Source organism: Peromyscus californicus, unplaced genomic scaffold (genome assembly GCF_007827085.1).
Source record: "Peromyscus californicus insignis strain IS unplaced genomic scaffold, ASM782708v3 Scaffold_8__1_contigs__length_139910024, whole genome shotgun sequence".
In the NCBI taxonomy this organism is placed as follows: Eukaryota; Metazoa; Chordata; class Mammalia; order Rodentia; family Cricetidae; genus Peromyscus; species Peromyscus californicus.
In genome coordinates, this window is record NW_026294606.1 from 104,987,267 (window position 1) to 105,002,828 (window position 15,562).

General features: G+C 47.1%; 1 protein-coding gene across 2 annotated transcripts in view; it reads left to right on the top strand.

Moving 5' to 3' along the window:
• Smpd3 (sphingomyelin phosphodiesterase 3) overlaps window positions 1–15,562 on the top strand; it is an 85,360-nt gene that overhangs the window by 43,585 nt on the left and 26,213 nt on the right. Inside the window, exon 2 of one of the 2 annotated variants that reach the window (XM_052727672.1) lies at window positions 10,875–10,936. The exons of the other annotated variant lie outside the window; for it this stretch is intronic. The gene's annotated coding sequence lies outside the window, so the exon portion shown is untranslated. The remainder of the gene's footprint in view (window positions 1–10,874; window positions 10,937–15,562) is intronic. 2 annotated transcript variants of the gene reach the window in all.

Below are 15,562 nucleotides of genomic sequence, written 5' to 3' on the forward strand. Positions count from 1 at the left end.
TAGCTTGTGGACCCTGTGCCTTCATTTTACAAGCAGCCAAGTGGTGACCACTGCAAAGATGTGCAGTGGGCCATTAGGCAGAAGGTCAGTGGAAGTCAAGGGTGATTCTTTCTGCCCCTAATACCCTGACCTCCACTTTGAAACTAGATGAAGGGCCAGGCAATAGGAGAGGCTCGACATCCTCATCTGGGGAGGCAGGGCCTCATGCTTTAGCTTGTCAGGCCTGATTTTGAATCCTAAAGTGACCCTCCCATGCTTTGACCTGGGGGATACTTCTCTGGCTTCAGCATTTGAAATCAAATCTAAAAACCCAGAGGAGCAGGCAAAGGTTTGGCCAGAACAGGCCTAGGATCTGCTCTCCTTGTCCAGAGCCAACAACTACAGACTCAGTATTTTCAAATGTTTGAAACAACAACAGAGAGACTGTTTACCAATATTTAAAAAAAGAACTGTAATTAGAGTTTGGTGAAGCCCCAGTGTTCCTGGCCACAGATGTCAAAGGCTTCCTTAACTTGGAGGGACAAAATGAAAAGCAGCCACAGACACCATCGCCATGGTGTGCTCTGCCACAAATCTCACTTGACAGGCACTGCCCACCGAGGCTCATAAAAAGATTCTGTGGCTAATGGAATGGCATTTCACATATGGCTATGTCTTTTTATTCCTAGGTGGTAGTTTTCTTTCCCAACTTGGGAATATGGGGATTCTATTTTAAGAATGATAATTGCTGTTCAATTTTAATGTAGTTAGCATGAAAAAAAACCCACAACTTTGAACTGAGGAAAAGAAACAAAAGCAATTTTGTGTTCACTTCCCTCGGAATGGCCTGAGAACACAGGTCTGGTGCATTTATTTCTGGTCAAGAGAAGTAAAGAGCCAGTGTTTGGGTGGTTTCTGGAGAAGGAGACAAGGGCTAGCCACAACTGCCTTGGAGATGCCAGCGCAAGCCACCTCAGGTCAGGCTCCCTCCCTCCTCCAGGCTCCAAGAGGTAGTGTGGGGAGGCAAAAATAGAGTAAGGGATTCAGCTACAGCTTTGACACATGGTTCTCTCATCCCAAGGATTGCCACACAGGGCCCTCCTTTTCAGCTATTCTAAGGAGAAAGAAAAAATTTGAGAACTAAATAAGAACAGTGCTACCTTTTAGCCACCGTCCTGAGATCTTCCCCCTTCCTCAGTGCTCTTTTTGGCTCTTCTTTCCACACTAAACCAAAATGGACGATCCCTAACGTCCTGTCCTTGACCACCACCCCCGTTTTTTTCTACCTGCTGGACTTGAGAATAAGTATCCACATCAACAGCTTTAGCAGACATCTAAGTGATCACAACCCTGACACTGTCCAGCACAGCACCCTTGTATGATCTCTTTCCCCAACAAGGCCCTCACATCCCAGAACCTGTGGAGAGGCATGCTTGAGGCGCAAGCATTACTCTGCAGTCATTATCCCTACAGCTTTACCTGTCTGCAGGTCGGTGGGATTATTTGACCTCGGACTAATCTGGGACTAACCCTACCACAGCTTACCCCTTCATAGGGCCTCTCCTCAAGAGAGTGATGAGCTGAAATTCAAGTGAGTATACACTAGCTAGACAAGGTGTCAATTTCAAGCTGAAGAAGGGACCTTAGAAAGACACAGATGACTCTGGGAACAAGCAGATGATAATAAGATCGCCAAGGAACAGCCAGGAGAGGCAAGTGGGCACAGGGCATGGATCTTGCTTGAGGCCATGAGAGTGGTTCAATTGGAAGTGTGCTCAGCAGTGTATGGAAAGGTCACGCTGGCTTGTGCATACAGAGGTGGGTCTCAGGAGGCAAGGTCGACAGACTTGGTAAGTGATGTGGGGCTTGGCCAGGTATCCCTTCCTATCCCACAGCCACAGCAATAGCTCTACATGATTTACACCTTCTGAGGTATCCCCTTCAGCTCTCTGGTTAGACACCCGGGACAGCAGATGATAGACATGTTCACATTCAAGTACTAACAACAAAGTATAGAGTGTCTACCTCATATCTCTTTTAGACAGACCAGAGTGGCAAGAAGGAAGGGAAGGTAGTTACCAGCAAGCTTTCCCACTGCTCCGGGGTGTTTCTCCCTTTCCTGTGACCATCGTATATTTGTTAACCATTCAGAGTCACCTGAATAGGGCCTCAGAGAAGTTTATCCCATAGAATCTAGACTGGGCCACTCATAGTCATACGACTTTGGACAAGCCACTTAAGTCTCTACACCACTCTATCAATTTTCTCCTCTGAGGAGAGGGACAAAACTCCCAAACCATTTCAGGTTCTAAAGCAAGAAAGTACACATGCAATGTTCTTAGCACAATGCCTGGCACATGGTAAGTACTCCCAAAATATTCTTGATGATGAGGATGAGGATGGCAGTGATCCCAGCAGGCTGCCAGTGCCAATACCACCTACATGAGTTCACACAAGACCTCGAGTCTTCAAGGCTCCTCTTTGGCAAGTCTTTCTTGATGACAAGCAGCCTAATAGATGCATTAGTTCAAGCAGTCAGGAGCAGTCACTCATGGTTCCCATTGTGCTCCTGGTGTATACAGAGAGAATTTAACATTTTGGTGACTGACATGCCAGCCTGGCTAGAAATCATTTTATTTTTTCCATTAAGGTTCCCCAATCATTTCTCAGGGACTGAGCCCTGCTGGGTTTGGTACTCACACTCTTGGCTCTCATAAAAAGCTTAAACATAGAGCTAGAGAGATGGCTCAGGATTAAGAGTGCTTGCTCCTCTTGCAGAGGACCCAGAGGTCCAGCTCCAGGGGATCCAATGCACTCTTCTGGCCTCTGTGAGCAGCAGGCACACACATGGTGCATAGACACACTTCAGGCAAACATTCATACTCATAAAATAAAAATAAAGCTTAAAAAAAACAAAGCTTAGAGATGCCAGTCTAAGGAGGGATTGACAGCCTCCGATTTAAGCTTTGGGGGATGGGTGCTGTAGAGAGCACTGCTGCTGGACAGTGAAGCATTCAATAATTAGGATGTCTGCATGATGCTTGTCTTTCCAGTGTGCTCGGTTTAGTCACACAAACATTCCTTACAATACCATGCTATTATAAAGGTTACGGTAATCTCACTGATTGGGGACTGTTGGTGGAACAGAAACTGCTGGAGGAATCCTCTGCAGTGAGAATCCTTCAGGAGCTTGCACACTCTACCTGCATCTGCCATGAACTCCTTCAGCTATGGCAGGCTGGGAGGATGGCACTGTTGTTGTGGAGAATGTCAGCCCACAGCTAGCGTTCACAGGCAAGCATGTGTAAACAGCATCAGTGCTGGAAACCAGAGCCACACAGAGGCCAGCCTCAATGTCCCCTTGCTGATGTGTATCAGCCCAGAGTCTTGAGATGTGTCTGGGAGCACAGTGGACAATCCTAGGGGCCGTCTCCAAAGTTTCAGTTTTTGTATTATTCCAATGTGTGTTAGTTTTGCACTATTGGGATTCATGGCTTAGGGCTAGTTCACTAACAGAGCAATGCCACCTCCAGGCTGGTTCATTACCATATCAAAGCCTGCCTTAGTTTTGGCTCATATCTGAGCTACCTTGTGTCTGGCTCCTATCTTGCAGTCATTAAATTATTCCATGTCACACAAAATGGTTTTCAAGTTACACAAAATGATTTCACTTATTTTCCTAACAGATGCCAAGTGGACCAACCAAGAAGGGTGTTCCAGACACAAGGGACAGCATAGATACAGAAGAACATGATCATGAAGAACATGATGTTTCTAGGAAAGAGGAGGGCTAGAGGGTGGGTTCTCACAATGAGTCAGTGGGAGGAAAAAAGGGTAGAAATGATGCTGGAGAGGACATGACCTGATCACCAGGAGGCCAGGTAGAGAAGTTATCCTGTGGGTGGTGGGAGATCTGAAGAAGCTGATCAAGGACAGAAGGACAATCCCTCACCCCCTGTGGGTGGTGGGAGATCTGAAAAGGCTGATCAAGGACAGAAGGACAATCCCTCACCCCCTTCCCTATCATGTGGGGACTCTCTGTGTAGCCTTGGCTGTCCTGGAACTCACTTTGTAGACCAGGCTGGCCTTGAACTCAGAGATCCACCTGCCTCTGCCTCCTGTGTTGAGTGCTGGGATTAAAGGCGTGCGTCACCACCACCTAGCACAAAATACTTTTTAATTTCTTAATATAGTTTCTAATTTTTATCTGAAAAAAATCAGTAAGTGAGATATTTTATTTTTCTTCCTTAAACAGAAAAGACAAAGTTACCTATACATGGTCTCTCCTGTATATAAGTCTCTAGACTTTTGTTTCCCTTGTGTTGAAAAAAAAAAAAAAAAAACAATTAAAAAGTATCAGCATGACAGCCATTGGTTCAGGAAGCCAGGCCTAAGCTCACCTGTCCTAACTAGCTTGTCACTCAGGGGCTTGAGCTAGACCATGACATGACAGCTCCTTACCTGCAGGACTCAACTTTTCCCTCAGAGCTGGAGGACAATGTTCTAATCCCTGGGATGATGACATTTTGATAAGGTTTTAAAAAAACGATTTCACTTTGCAAGACAAACAGCTAATAAAATAGATTCTTTTTTGGTAACCACCCATACAGCAATCAATCTGTCACTCCAAAACCTGGCTCCCAAGAAGTGTGAAATGAGGCCACTCTGGAGTTCTTTGGGAACAGAGGGCCAGAGAAACCTTCCTCTCTCCAGACTCCATTTGCCCTCCAAACAGGGAGATCTCAGATTCAGAAACCAGGAGACACTTGTAAGGAGTTGCTCACTCAGTCCTGACTTTGGGAGGATGAAGAGTGTGTGGGGAGGCCGGGGAAGCAGAACTGTCTACTTTCAGCCTGCCGACACTATCACCTGTGTCTCTCAGCCTTTTCAATTCCATCCCCAGTGAGCAACAACAACAAAAGCTTTCCCTCTCAGGGCTGATGGAGTGAGTCACACCCCAGTGGCCTCTTCTGTGTTCCAGCCATTCAAGCAGGAACTTAAAACAAAGGGTCATTTCAAAACCACCAGCAGAAGATCAATAGGACAGGCCTCAGTCATAAGACAAATCACCTATGTGTCTGCCTGAGGCCCCCTAACTCCCTCATTCTCTGTTTCTAACTCTGCCTGGAGGCCTCTAGGGGCTTCTGTCTTTATTGAGGGGAGGGGAAAGCAGAGGAAATGAAGGGGGGAAGGAAAGGGGGGAAAAGAAAACATGACGTTTGCACACAGAGCATAGCTGAAATCCTTTCCATTCTTTTTAGGAACAAGATAGAACAAATGAATGATTTAGTCAGAAATGGCCCCCAAAGCAGCCCTAACTGAAGACTCTGATGTTACTGCCCTAAACTTGGAAGAGAAACAGATGACTATAAATGCTAACTAGTGAGCAGCAGCATCTATATATAGTAACATCCATTAATTTACCTTTTGAGTGATGGAGCCTGAGGGAGGCGTGGCAGTTTACACCTGTAATCTCAGCACTTGGGAGGCTGAGGCAGGAAGACTGCCTTGAATTCAAGGCTAACCTGAGCCAAAGAATGAGACTGTCTCAAAACACCAACCCCCAAATAACCAAAAAGATGGTTCTTAGAGGTCTAAGGAACAAGTAGAAAAACTTGGTAATAACTTAAAAAGTCTCAAATGAACCCCTCCTCAAAAAAGGTCCGAAGAGGAATAGATCAGAACAGATAATGGCTGTAATTCCAACTTGAAAACACAAAAGAGCAGAAACACCTGGAAGGAGTAATTGACAGAAAATTAAACAATAGAACAAAGGAGCCTGTGGTGCTGGGAGTGAAATCAGACATGAAACCAGAAATGCAGGAAAGAAAACAGGAGCAATAACTGATCTGGAAAGGGGTAAGTGGCACCACGGGGCTAAAATGAGCATGGAGGGAGGCGAAGGGATGCAGCCTCCCCGAGGGGAAGAGCGGCAGAGGGAAGTAACCAGCACACCTCCACCCCAGCTAAAGAACATACATGGTGCCTTTCAAGTTTAACTCGGAGCAGAAGAAGTGAGCATTTGCTAGCTAAAATCTTGAATTGTAAATTATCCACTAAGTTGAAATGAAAAGAAGGTACGCTTTTGTGAAACTGGATAACAATGACAGAAGAGTTGACATCACAGATATTGAATAAACAGTGAGCTCCGGGGAAAGGGTGATTCTAACCAAACGTGGGTTTTAACTCAGTTACGATCCTAAACAAGATCAGAGCTGTAAAGTAGGAAGAAAATAGTCATGTAGAGGGACCAGGATGAATTAGTACACAGTTAAGCTTTTTAAAAGCCAAGGTGGATGTCTGCTTTTTTTATAAAGGTGTAAAAGACAAAAGCTGTCTTATGTAACAAGAATTAGAATTAGAATGAACCAGCTGAAGAAGAAAGAATAAATGATCTGACAAAATGTTGTCACTCCAAAGACTCCCTCTACACTCTAAGAATTCCCAATTTCTGCTCCAGCCCAGACCTCAGCTCTGAGTCTTTTTTTGTTCTGTTTGTTTGTTTGTTTTGTTTTGTTTTTTCAAGATAGGGTTTCTCTGTGTTATGGCTCTGGCTGTCCTGGAACTCACTCTGTAGACCAGGCTGGTCTCGAACTCATAGAGATCGGCCTGCCTCTGCCTCCCGAGTGCTGGGATTAAAGGTGTGTGCCACCACCACTGGGCTTCAGCTCTGAGTCTTATTGCCACCTGCCATACACATGAATGCTACACACTGTTGACCCACTCCCTGGGTGGGGAGTGACTGCACCATCAGTAGTTGGCTGAACTACCTCAGAATGTCCTCCTAGCTATCCAGCTAGCTACCCCTTAATCCCACCCACTGGTATCAGTCTGCTTCTCCTGACATGAAAGTGCCACAGATTGGGTGGCTTAAACAAATGGCATTTGTTTTCTCATAGTCCTGAGATCAAGGTCTGCCGGATTCCAGTGAGGATTCCCTCCATGGCTTATAGACAGCACTTTCTCTAAGTCTCCACAGGCCTTTACTGGGTGTGAATATTCTGCAGTATCTCTCTTCTTAAAGAAACACTAATCTTATCTGATTCGGGCCCTACCCTTATGATCTCATTTAACTGTAATTACTTCCTTACAAGCCCTGTCTTCAATCATTCAATCACAGTCACACTGGAGGCCTAGGACTTCAACCTAGGGGAGAGGGACACATTCGGTCTATGACGTCATTCTACTCTCTTAGATGTCCCATATATATATATATCATATAACACCTATAGCAGACCACTCTTTGTTCTGTTGTCTCCCTACTTCAGCTCCTGCACTGGCCTTCTTGATCATTGCCCTTCCTGCCCCTCCCCCTGTAGAATTATCTTTCCAAAGTAAACAACAGATCATTGGATATCTATTAAGCATTTCTCCTAATATATCATCTCTACATTCTCCCCAACAACCCAGCAAAGTGATAGTAAGCCAAGGATGGCTCAGAGAGGCTAAGTGAAGGCCTAGTGTTACTCAGGGTCAGATCTGAACCCAAACTGAGCTCTGAAATGCATGTTCTTGCCGTGAGTGCAGTCCAAGCACCTGAAAGGGTTCAAGACCCAAATACCCAGGACAATTAATGATGGGCAGATGAATTTGTATATAATGTAACCTCAGCTTCTCCTTCATTAGTATTTATGGCGAAGCTGATTTATTTTCTGATTCCATCAAGAATCCCAGGACCACTGAGTTGCTACCTCTTTGCAAATGATAAGTAAATATTTTTTAAACTCAAACTGAAAATCTGTATTTTCCTGTTAAGGAAGAGTTCTTATATGTGACTTCAATTATGCATTAATAAATTTACTTTTACTTTTAAGGGTAGAAATTTTACCAGCATGAAATAACAAATGAACTACTATTTCATCTTAATTTCCTGCTAGCTGATGATCTAGCTTCCATTTGCTGAAGCAGTGGTACTGCCTCAATTCACCAGAAGGTCAAATTGAACCAACCAGGTGAACCACTCAGTTCCACCCAGAATCCTTTAGACACTGCTGAGATCTGAAGGGGCATTCCTCCAGCATCGTGCTAGCAGTTGCTCTGGGCACTTCTGCACACTCAGCACTCACAGTCTCAAACAAATACACACACAGGCAGCCTGAGTGTTCTCGCCTTTCTTCTTGCCTGGGTGTTGAAGGCATTATTTCTGCAGACATGAAATCAGAGTTATCTTGGTTTCAAAAAAGTACAGATGTGTTTGGAGAGGTACTCTGCCTGAGCTGCTGGTGGTTCAGAGGAACAGTCCATTCTACTCCAGTTGGTTCTGTTATCCATGAGAGGCAGAGGCATCCAGGAACCTGACTACACTTGGAGCATCCAAGGACTGTAGTGTCACTTGGAGCTACACAGCCATCAAGGGTCACCCCAGGTGCTGGTCTGTGGTCTAAGGGCTTGTGGGCTCCTGGCCACCTGGTGGACAGGCAGACAGTCAGAAAGGCATGTGTCTAGACCACTGCTGGCTCCTCAGACACTGCTTTGCTGTGCTGGGTAAATGGCCCACTTTCCATGCCCGCCCCACAGGCCTGCCCTGCCCCACTCCCACTGCCTATTTAAGCTAGAGGCCCTGACTCCAGCCAGACACAGCCAGTTTCCAGAACCAGGAGAGTAATGCAGCTGCTCCGTTCACCCAGGGATGAAAGATCCTTCTGTTTCACCATTTCCAACTGATGCCATTTCCAACCGGTGTGTACTAAATGATGTCAATGAGGGGGGTTGTGGCAAGAACTGATTCTACCGCTACTGGGGGTATATTGAGATGTGTAGTTGGCAGAGGGAGGCTCTGATTGGATTTTCCCCATTTCTATTACCTGACTTAATATGACCCTATTTTCAAAGAGGAAGAAAGACTGTAGTTTGTGAAGGGATAAAAGAGAACATATTTCAAAACAAGGTCTGGCTCAGAATATCAATTATCATATTTTTTTTCTTTGAAAAGGGGGCCTAGAATGTCAAGGTTACCAAGATTCCATTTCCCTTCAGGAACTCCTCCCTAGAGCCAGTTCCTGTCATTTAGTTCTACTTGGAAAATACATGCTGGGAATTTGGGAGTTAGGGAGCCATGCAGTTGGTGGGGACAGTTTGGTAAAGTGGAGGAGGTCAGAGACTGCTTGGCTGACATCTTACTGAGGGACTGGAGTGAGCGCCTGTACTGTGGCTGTCTTGAGTTCCAGAGACCATCGTTCTGGTCACCACTGTGATTTGCTCATCTCCCTTCAGGTCCTGACTGCCTTGATGTCCCCTCTCCAGCAGGAAGGACTGCACAAAGGGCAGTGGAGACCGAGAGGCACACAGGCTCAGGAGGGTGGGGTGGGGCCTGCCTCCTTAAAGTTTACTTCCAGGGGCTAGTCTGTATTCTTGAATCACCCACCTATCAAGAGTAAGGAGGTGAGATTCCGAGGATAGGAATTAGGATTCCCCCCACCCCATCTCTAGAAGGCCAGGTCAGCAAGATAACCTCTCAACTTCCATTGGACTGGAGTCCCAAGGTTAGGGGGTGGGGCAGGATCTTCTCTCTGAGAGGAAAGGCCAAGGTACCACATGGAACTAGGGCCTCTGGGTAATTCAGTCACCTTGAATAGAACCTAGACCTATGGGCCTCCTTCTACCCACCCTGATCTGAGAGTACCAAGGACTGATGCTCCTTTGGTGCTAGCCATGGTGAGCCAAGATCCTGCATTATCCCCCAGTGTTCCAGGGGAGGGATGTTGGAGGACCGCTAGACTAGAACCAGGCTTTCCTGGAGTCAACGTCTCAACCTGAGGGAGCCAAGCTATGAGAAAAGACACTCGCACCAGTGCTTCCAAGTGATGTACTTGGTCATGGGATAAAGATGAATTCAGTCTCAGATTTCAGATTCATTCAATGACAGAGTATGGTCTTGGGGGCAGGGTGTGTTTCTAAGGAGAGTGGTAGGTAGCCTTACTCAGGAAGCGCGGATGATACAAGGGCTTAAGACAGTGCAGGACAGTGGAGTTGGAGAAGGAGGAGGGCAAGAGGAGAGTCTCTCTGGCTGTGTGGGGTTGGGGCTGAGCTTGACAGACCAGTGTCTATCAAGAGGCAAGTGGCGACAGCCAAGGATTGGCCGGTGATTAGGGGGCGTGGCCCTCACACGAGGCCAGAGGCGGAGCTAGAGGGCAGGGGCGGGACCTACAGGAGAGGACAACTTCTCTAGGGCATCAGGCCAGCATCCCTGGGCTGTGGAAGCTGGAGGGATATAGGGAGTCTGTCGCATCATGCCTAAAGGCCTCCACTCACACGAATACCCTCCCAACTCTCCCCTCCGACGAGACCGTGGGGTTCATGAAATGTCCCCGCTCAGCCTTCCTCCCGCTGTTCTGCCCATCTTTCCTTCTTAACTGCTACAAATATCCCTCTGGTTCTTCCTCGCAACTGCTTCCTTCCTGAACTCCAGCCAAGGTGGCCACCAACTGTCTTTCCCGATCGGATTCGGCCTCAGCGGACCTTCCCCCCACCCCACCCCCCAATCTGTAAGAGGCAGAGATTACACAAAGCTACCAGAGAGCACTCTGATTGTTCGGGCTTCGCCTACAAGATCAGATCCGGGTCCACAACAGGGCTTGGAATTTGCCTGTTTGCTGCGCCCCTTTCAACCTGCACACGGAGGGCCTGCCTGGGTGCAGCAGTCCACGTGGAAGGGTCGTCCCTCTCCCGCGGAGCCCTTCCCACCTGTCAATCTTCACTTTCTGTTGCATAAACCCCGCCCTCATCCCCTCTGGCTTCACTTCTGCTAGGATAGGCAGACCTCAAACTCCAGTCCTGGCGACAGGGAGGGTGTGGCAGTGCCTCCAAGGGAGGCGGCGCACTGAGGTCTTTGTACCGGCTCACCTGTGTAGCTGTCTTGTTCCAGTCACTACTGTGAATGGCTCATCTCCTTTCAGGTCCTGAATGCCCGTCTCTTCTCCAGAGGCAAGGACACAGGACCCAAAAGGCCCCTCCTTAGGTAAGACAGACTTCTGGAACTACAGGAAGTGGACTTTAGGCTTTGCCTTATGGGCTACTTGTTTTGCTTTGTATTGTTGCTTGCTCTCTTTAGTTTTGGGTTTTTAGATGCAGTCTTAGTGTGTAGCCCAGGCTGACCTGGAATTTACAGGCATCATGCTTAGCAGTGGGTTGTGTGTTAGTAATTTTTTTTATATAAAGAGGTGCTAAATGAAATCATTTAAGAAAGATTCTCTAAAGAAGTTTGAAATTGATGGCTCTGGGGTAAGAAATCTATGTGGGCTTGCCCTCCTGTGGAAGGTAGTGGGAGCACAAAGCGGGAGTGGCTGCACTCCCACAGCTGTGGAGAAAGTGTGAAGAAGAAAAGTATTTCAGAGTAACAAGTATCCCGAGCAATGTACTAATGAACCAGATTAACATTGCTCAGTAAACTATAAAAAAAATAATGTTTTTTACTCTAAAACCCAGAAATGGTAAGAGTATTGCGAAATGATCATTCTCAAATAAGTGGTGAGCTGACACAACATTGGTGGAAAGCTGTTTGGCAATATTTATCAGAAGCTTTAAAGTTCACTCATGCTCTTGATCGCACCAGGGAAAGGATTCAAACTACGGAACATTCAGAATCCAGGGGTAAGAGCAGACATAGGAACACAAAGTGACCCGCTATGTAACTAACCTCAAGGCCACTGTAAGAACCCTTCCCATCCTGGCAGAACGAATGTTTTCTGGGCTGCCAGGGAGGTCACCAGGCCAGGAGCAAGGAGACTTGGGATCCAAGGTAGGGGTGACTGTATGAGAAAATGAAAGTGGGAATGGTGAAGCCAGGCCCCCCGAAAGGAGAAGATCATTGCAGTCTACACTAGGGCAGCAGGTGATGGATATAACCTTTAGGAGACTAAAACAAAGCAGTGAGGACAAGACAGACAGGATAGGAACTGTGTTCCTCTGCCCCAAGACAGGGGCCTGGTGCTGGGTGAATATGTTTGCTTATCATTTATACTTAGTCTTTGGAAGAAAAGTAGAGAGAAAAGCAAAACTGGAGTCACATGCCACTTCTCAGAATCTGCCATTTATTTCTCTGAATCACGGTTTCCTCATTATACAGGGGGGTCAACTGTACCCATTTGGGGTGGCTGTGAAGTATTAAGTGCACCCTTAGTGATGAGAACATATTTCCTGAAGGAGCTTGACAACTGTTTACATGGTCCCAAAGGCAGATCCATTATTTCTGCTTTTCTATGCTCATTTCAGTCTTCCCATGTCTTTGCCATGCCCTGGTTCTTGGCTGTGTCCCGTCTCAACACAGAGAGAGAAAGAAAGCAAAGGGGAAGAAGTCTGAGGCCCTGGGTGGCTGCAGGTGGACTCAGGGAGCTGGCTTCCTGAAGCCATTCTGGCTGTGGTTCAAGGTCCTTAGTGCACAAGGCTGCCACCTTGTGCACTTCCTGTTACCTTTCTAAGCTAGGGGCAGACGGTAGAATTAAACAGTGAGGGCCTATGGGCAGTGAGGTGACATCGACCTCGTTCCTCATCAGGCCTCGGAGGGAAACAGTGCCCTCATTCTCTGGGAGGAATGGAAGAATGCTCCTGAGAGACAATCCACCAGGCCCCACTTAAAGTATGGGATGTGCTGACAGAGTTGAGCCTCCAGTCAGGGAAAAAAGAAGAGGAAGAAGGAAGAAAGGAATCAGGGGAGGAAAGGAGAGACTCACAAAGAGCTTTGGTTCATTTCATTCCTGTTTCCCTGCTCGTTGGCCCTGGTCCTGTGTCACCATCCTTCTTGTCCTCTTGCTCTCAAGTCTGCTCCTTCCCAGAGCCATTTGGGCAAATCTATGTGACAGGAGCTGGTCACCTTTCTGGTGTCTGGTGTACGGACTGCAAAGTTGCCAAGACCTATGTGTCTATTTTAGGCAGGCCAAAGGGCTGCAGTGATCTTGGGAGCCATGGGTGGGATTGGCTGAAACTTGACAAAAGAATCATCACTGTGCTCTGGAAGCTGAGCTCCTCTGCTGAAGCCAAATCCTTCTGCACAGATGAGGGCCAAGGCAACTGCTGCTGCAGAGGTTCCATGGGAAACTGCTCAGGTCTGAGCTCTTGGGGTGCCAGAAGTACGAAACATAGAAGCCAGGCTGCTGGGCTAAGTTGATGGAGCATCAGCAAGAGCCACCAAAGGACTTGAGAAGAAGCAGTGTAGTCTTTTGTGTAGTTTGGGAAGATCCCACCAGTGACCAGGTGAACCAGAGGAAGTCGAGTGAGGCTGCTGTAGTTTGTGGTGGGTGGGAGAGGAGACGGCCTGAGCTGGGGCATGGCTGTGGGAATCCAGGCCAAGGGCTCCAGAGGCAGAACTGCAGGCTGCTGAGAGCAGGTGGATATGGAAGAGGCCCATTGCTCTGGTGAGATAGAGCTGGTGGTGGAATAAAATAGAAGAGGAGTAACGAACCTGAAGGGGAACTTGTCAGTCAAATACATGGGGTCAAAAGTCATGAGGCATCTGGGCTGGCTGTTACTTGGGAACAGATATCCTATGAGGAATCACCTGATGGGGGTTGAGGGAAGACAGGGGCAAGTTTGGCATTAAGAGGGGGGAGGGTAACAGCATCAAAGAGCTTTGAGAAGGAACAGTTGTGAGAGCAGGACAAGGGAGGGCGAGAAGTATGGTGACAGAGGACCAGGGCAGAGAGTAGGGAACTAGAAATCAAGCAGCTGAGAGTCCTGGAGTCTATCCCTTTCTTCCCCTCTCCCTTCTTTTCTCTTCCTGCCCTCCTGTGCAGGGTACTGAATCCAGGGTCTTGAGCATGCTAAGCACTCAACCACTGGGCCACATCCCCAGCTCCTGGAGTTAATTGTTATTGCTGTTTGTGTGAGACAAGGTCTCACCACTGTGTAGCTGAGGCTAGCCTGAAACTGCCCTGCCTCAGACTTTCCAGTGTTGCGATTGTGTGCATCACTACACCCAGCTTCCTGGGGTTATTTCTTAAAGCAATTCTCATCAAAATTGCATGAACTGTGTTTTCATTAGTGCTGACATCTTTATGGAGATTTTCTTTTCAAAACTTACCAGCAAGTCCACCAAAATACATTGCCCACTTTTTCTCTATGAATGGGAGTGCAGCCTCAAGCTGAGCTGTCCAGAGGGCAGTTTCCAGATACCACCAGCATGCTGTGAATGGTTATGTTGGTTGGCATGAGATGCATGGTGAGTGTACTATCTGGATACTATCTTTAAACTAAATAAAACAGGCTTGGAGAGATGGCTCAGCAGTTAAGAGCATTGGTTATTCTTCCAAAGGACCTGGGTTTAGTTCCCAGCACCCACATGGCAGCTCACAACCATCTGTAACTTCAGCTCTAGGGGATCCATTGCCTCTTCTGGCCTCCAAGGGCACTAGGTATGTATATTGTACATAGACATATATGTAGGCAAAACACCTATACATATAAAATAAATTAAAAAAATAAGCCAGGCGTGGTGATTCATGCCTTAATACCAGCACTCGGGAAGCAGAGACAGGCAGATCTCTGTGAGTTTGAAACTAGCATGGTCTACAAAATGAACTGTAGGACAGCCAGGGATACACAGAGAAATCCTGTCTCGATAGATAGATAGATAGATAGATAGATAGATAGATAGATAGATAGATAGATAGATGGATGGATGGATGGATGGATGATAGATAGATAGATAGATAGATAGATAGATAGATAGATAGACAGCAAATAAAATTAAGCTAAACAAACCATCTAGAGGAAACTGAGTACAGAAGCCCCCTTTCATACCCACAGTATGAAGATGTTTCTCTGTGTCTGTCTCCTTCTTGCCTGTAAGCAGTCACTGTGGTCACTAAGGGATGGCCCTGGCAGGCAGGACTTCCTGAGTGGCTCCATCCCTCTTGTGTCTACTCTCAGTTCCCTGACTATCTCTCTGCTCTACCTGCCCTACCCAATACCCAACACCCTGCTGTCCCCACACCCTGTAGAGGACACTGGTACCCTCAGTACATACATGATCACCAGTATTTCTCATGCCCTTACAGAGAAATGCCCCCCACCAAGAAATCGTATCTGACTTTCTGACATCCAAGTTCCCTGTTTAAGTTCTCTGCGTCAGCCCTGTCTGCTGTCCAACAGTACTGACCCCATAGTATCTGACCATACCCAACATCTTGGCTCTGATTCCAAGTCTGAAGCATAGGCTCTTGGCTCTGTCTCCACATGTGTCCACCTGGGAGAACCTGATCCTGTCTCCTGCCTGTCTTCTGCAGGCCCTGGTGGTCCCTAGTCCAGCCTCTCACACCCCTCACAGAGGCTAGAGGTTCCTGTCCATTCAGATGGGTTTTCTTCTCCGTGTCTGTAGATTGACTGTCTACTGGTGTCAAACTGTTTCTCCCTGAGCAAAAGTTTCCACTAAAAATGAAAAGATTCGTGCTCAGAAGTCCGAGTGCCTCGTGATCCCAAAAGGTCTGGGTACAAAGAGCAGGCGTGGACTTTGTGAAGAGGTGAGGAGTGAGCCTCCTAACTAGCCTGGAGTCTGGGCAGAGCAACATTACCATCAGTACTGAAATGGAGACTAAGAAAGTAGCTTCCAGAGGTAGATCTGGCTGTTGTTCTAGAAACCAAAGGCTGTCAC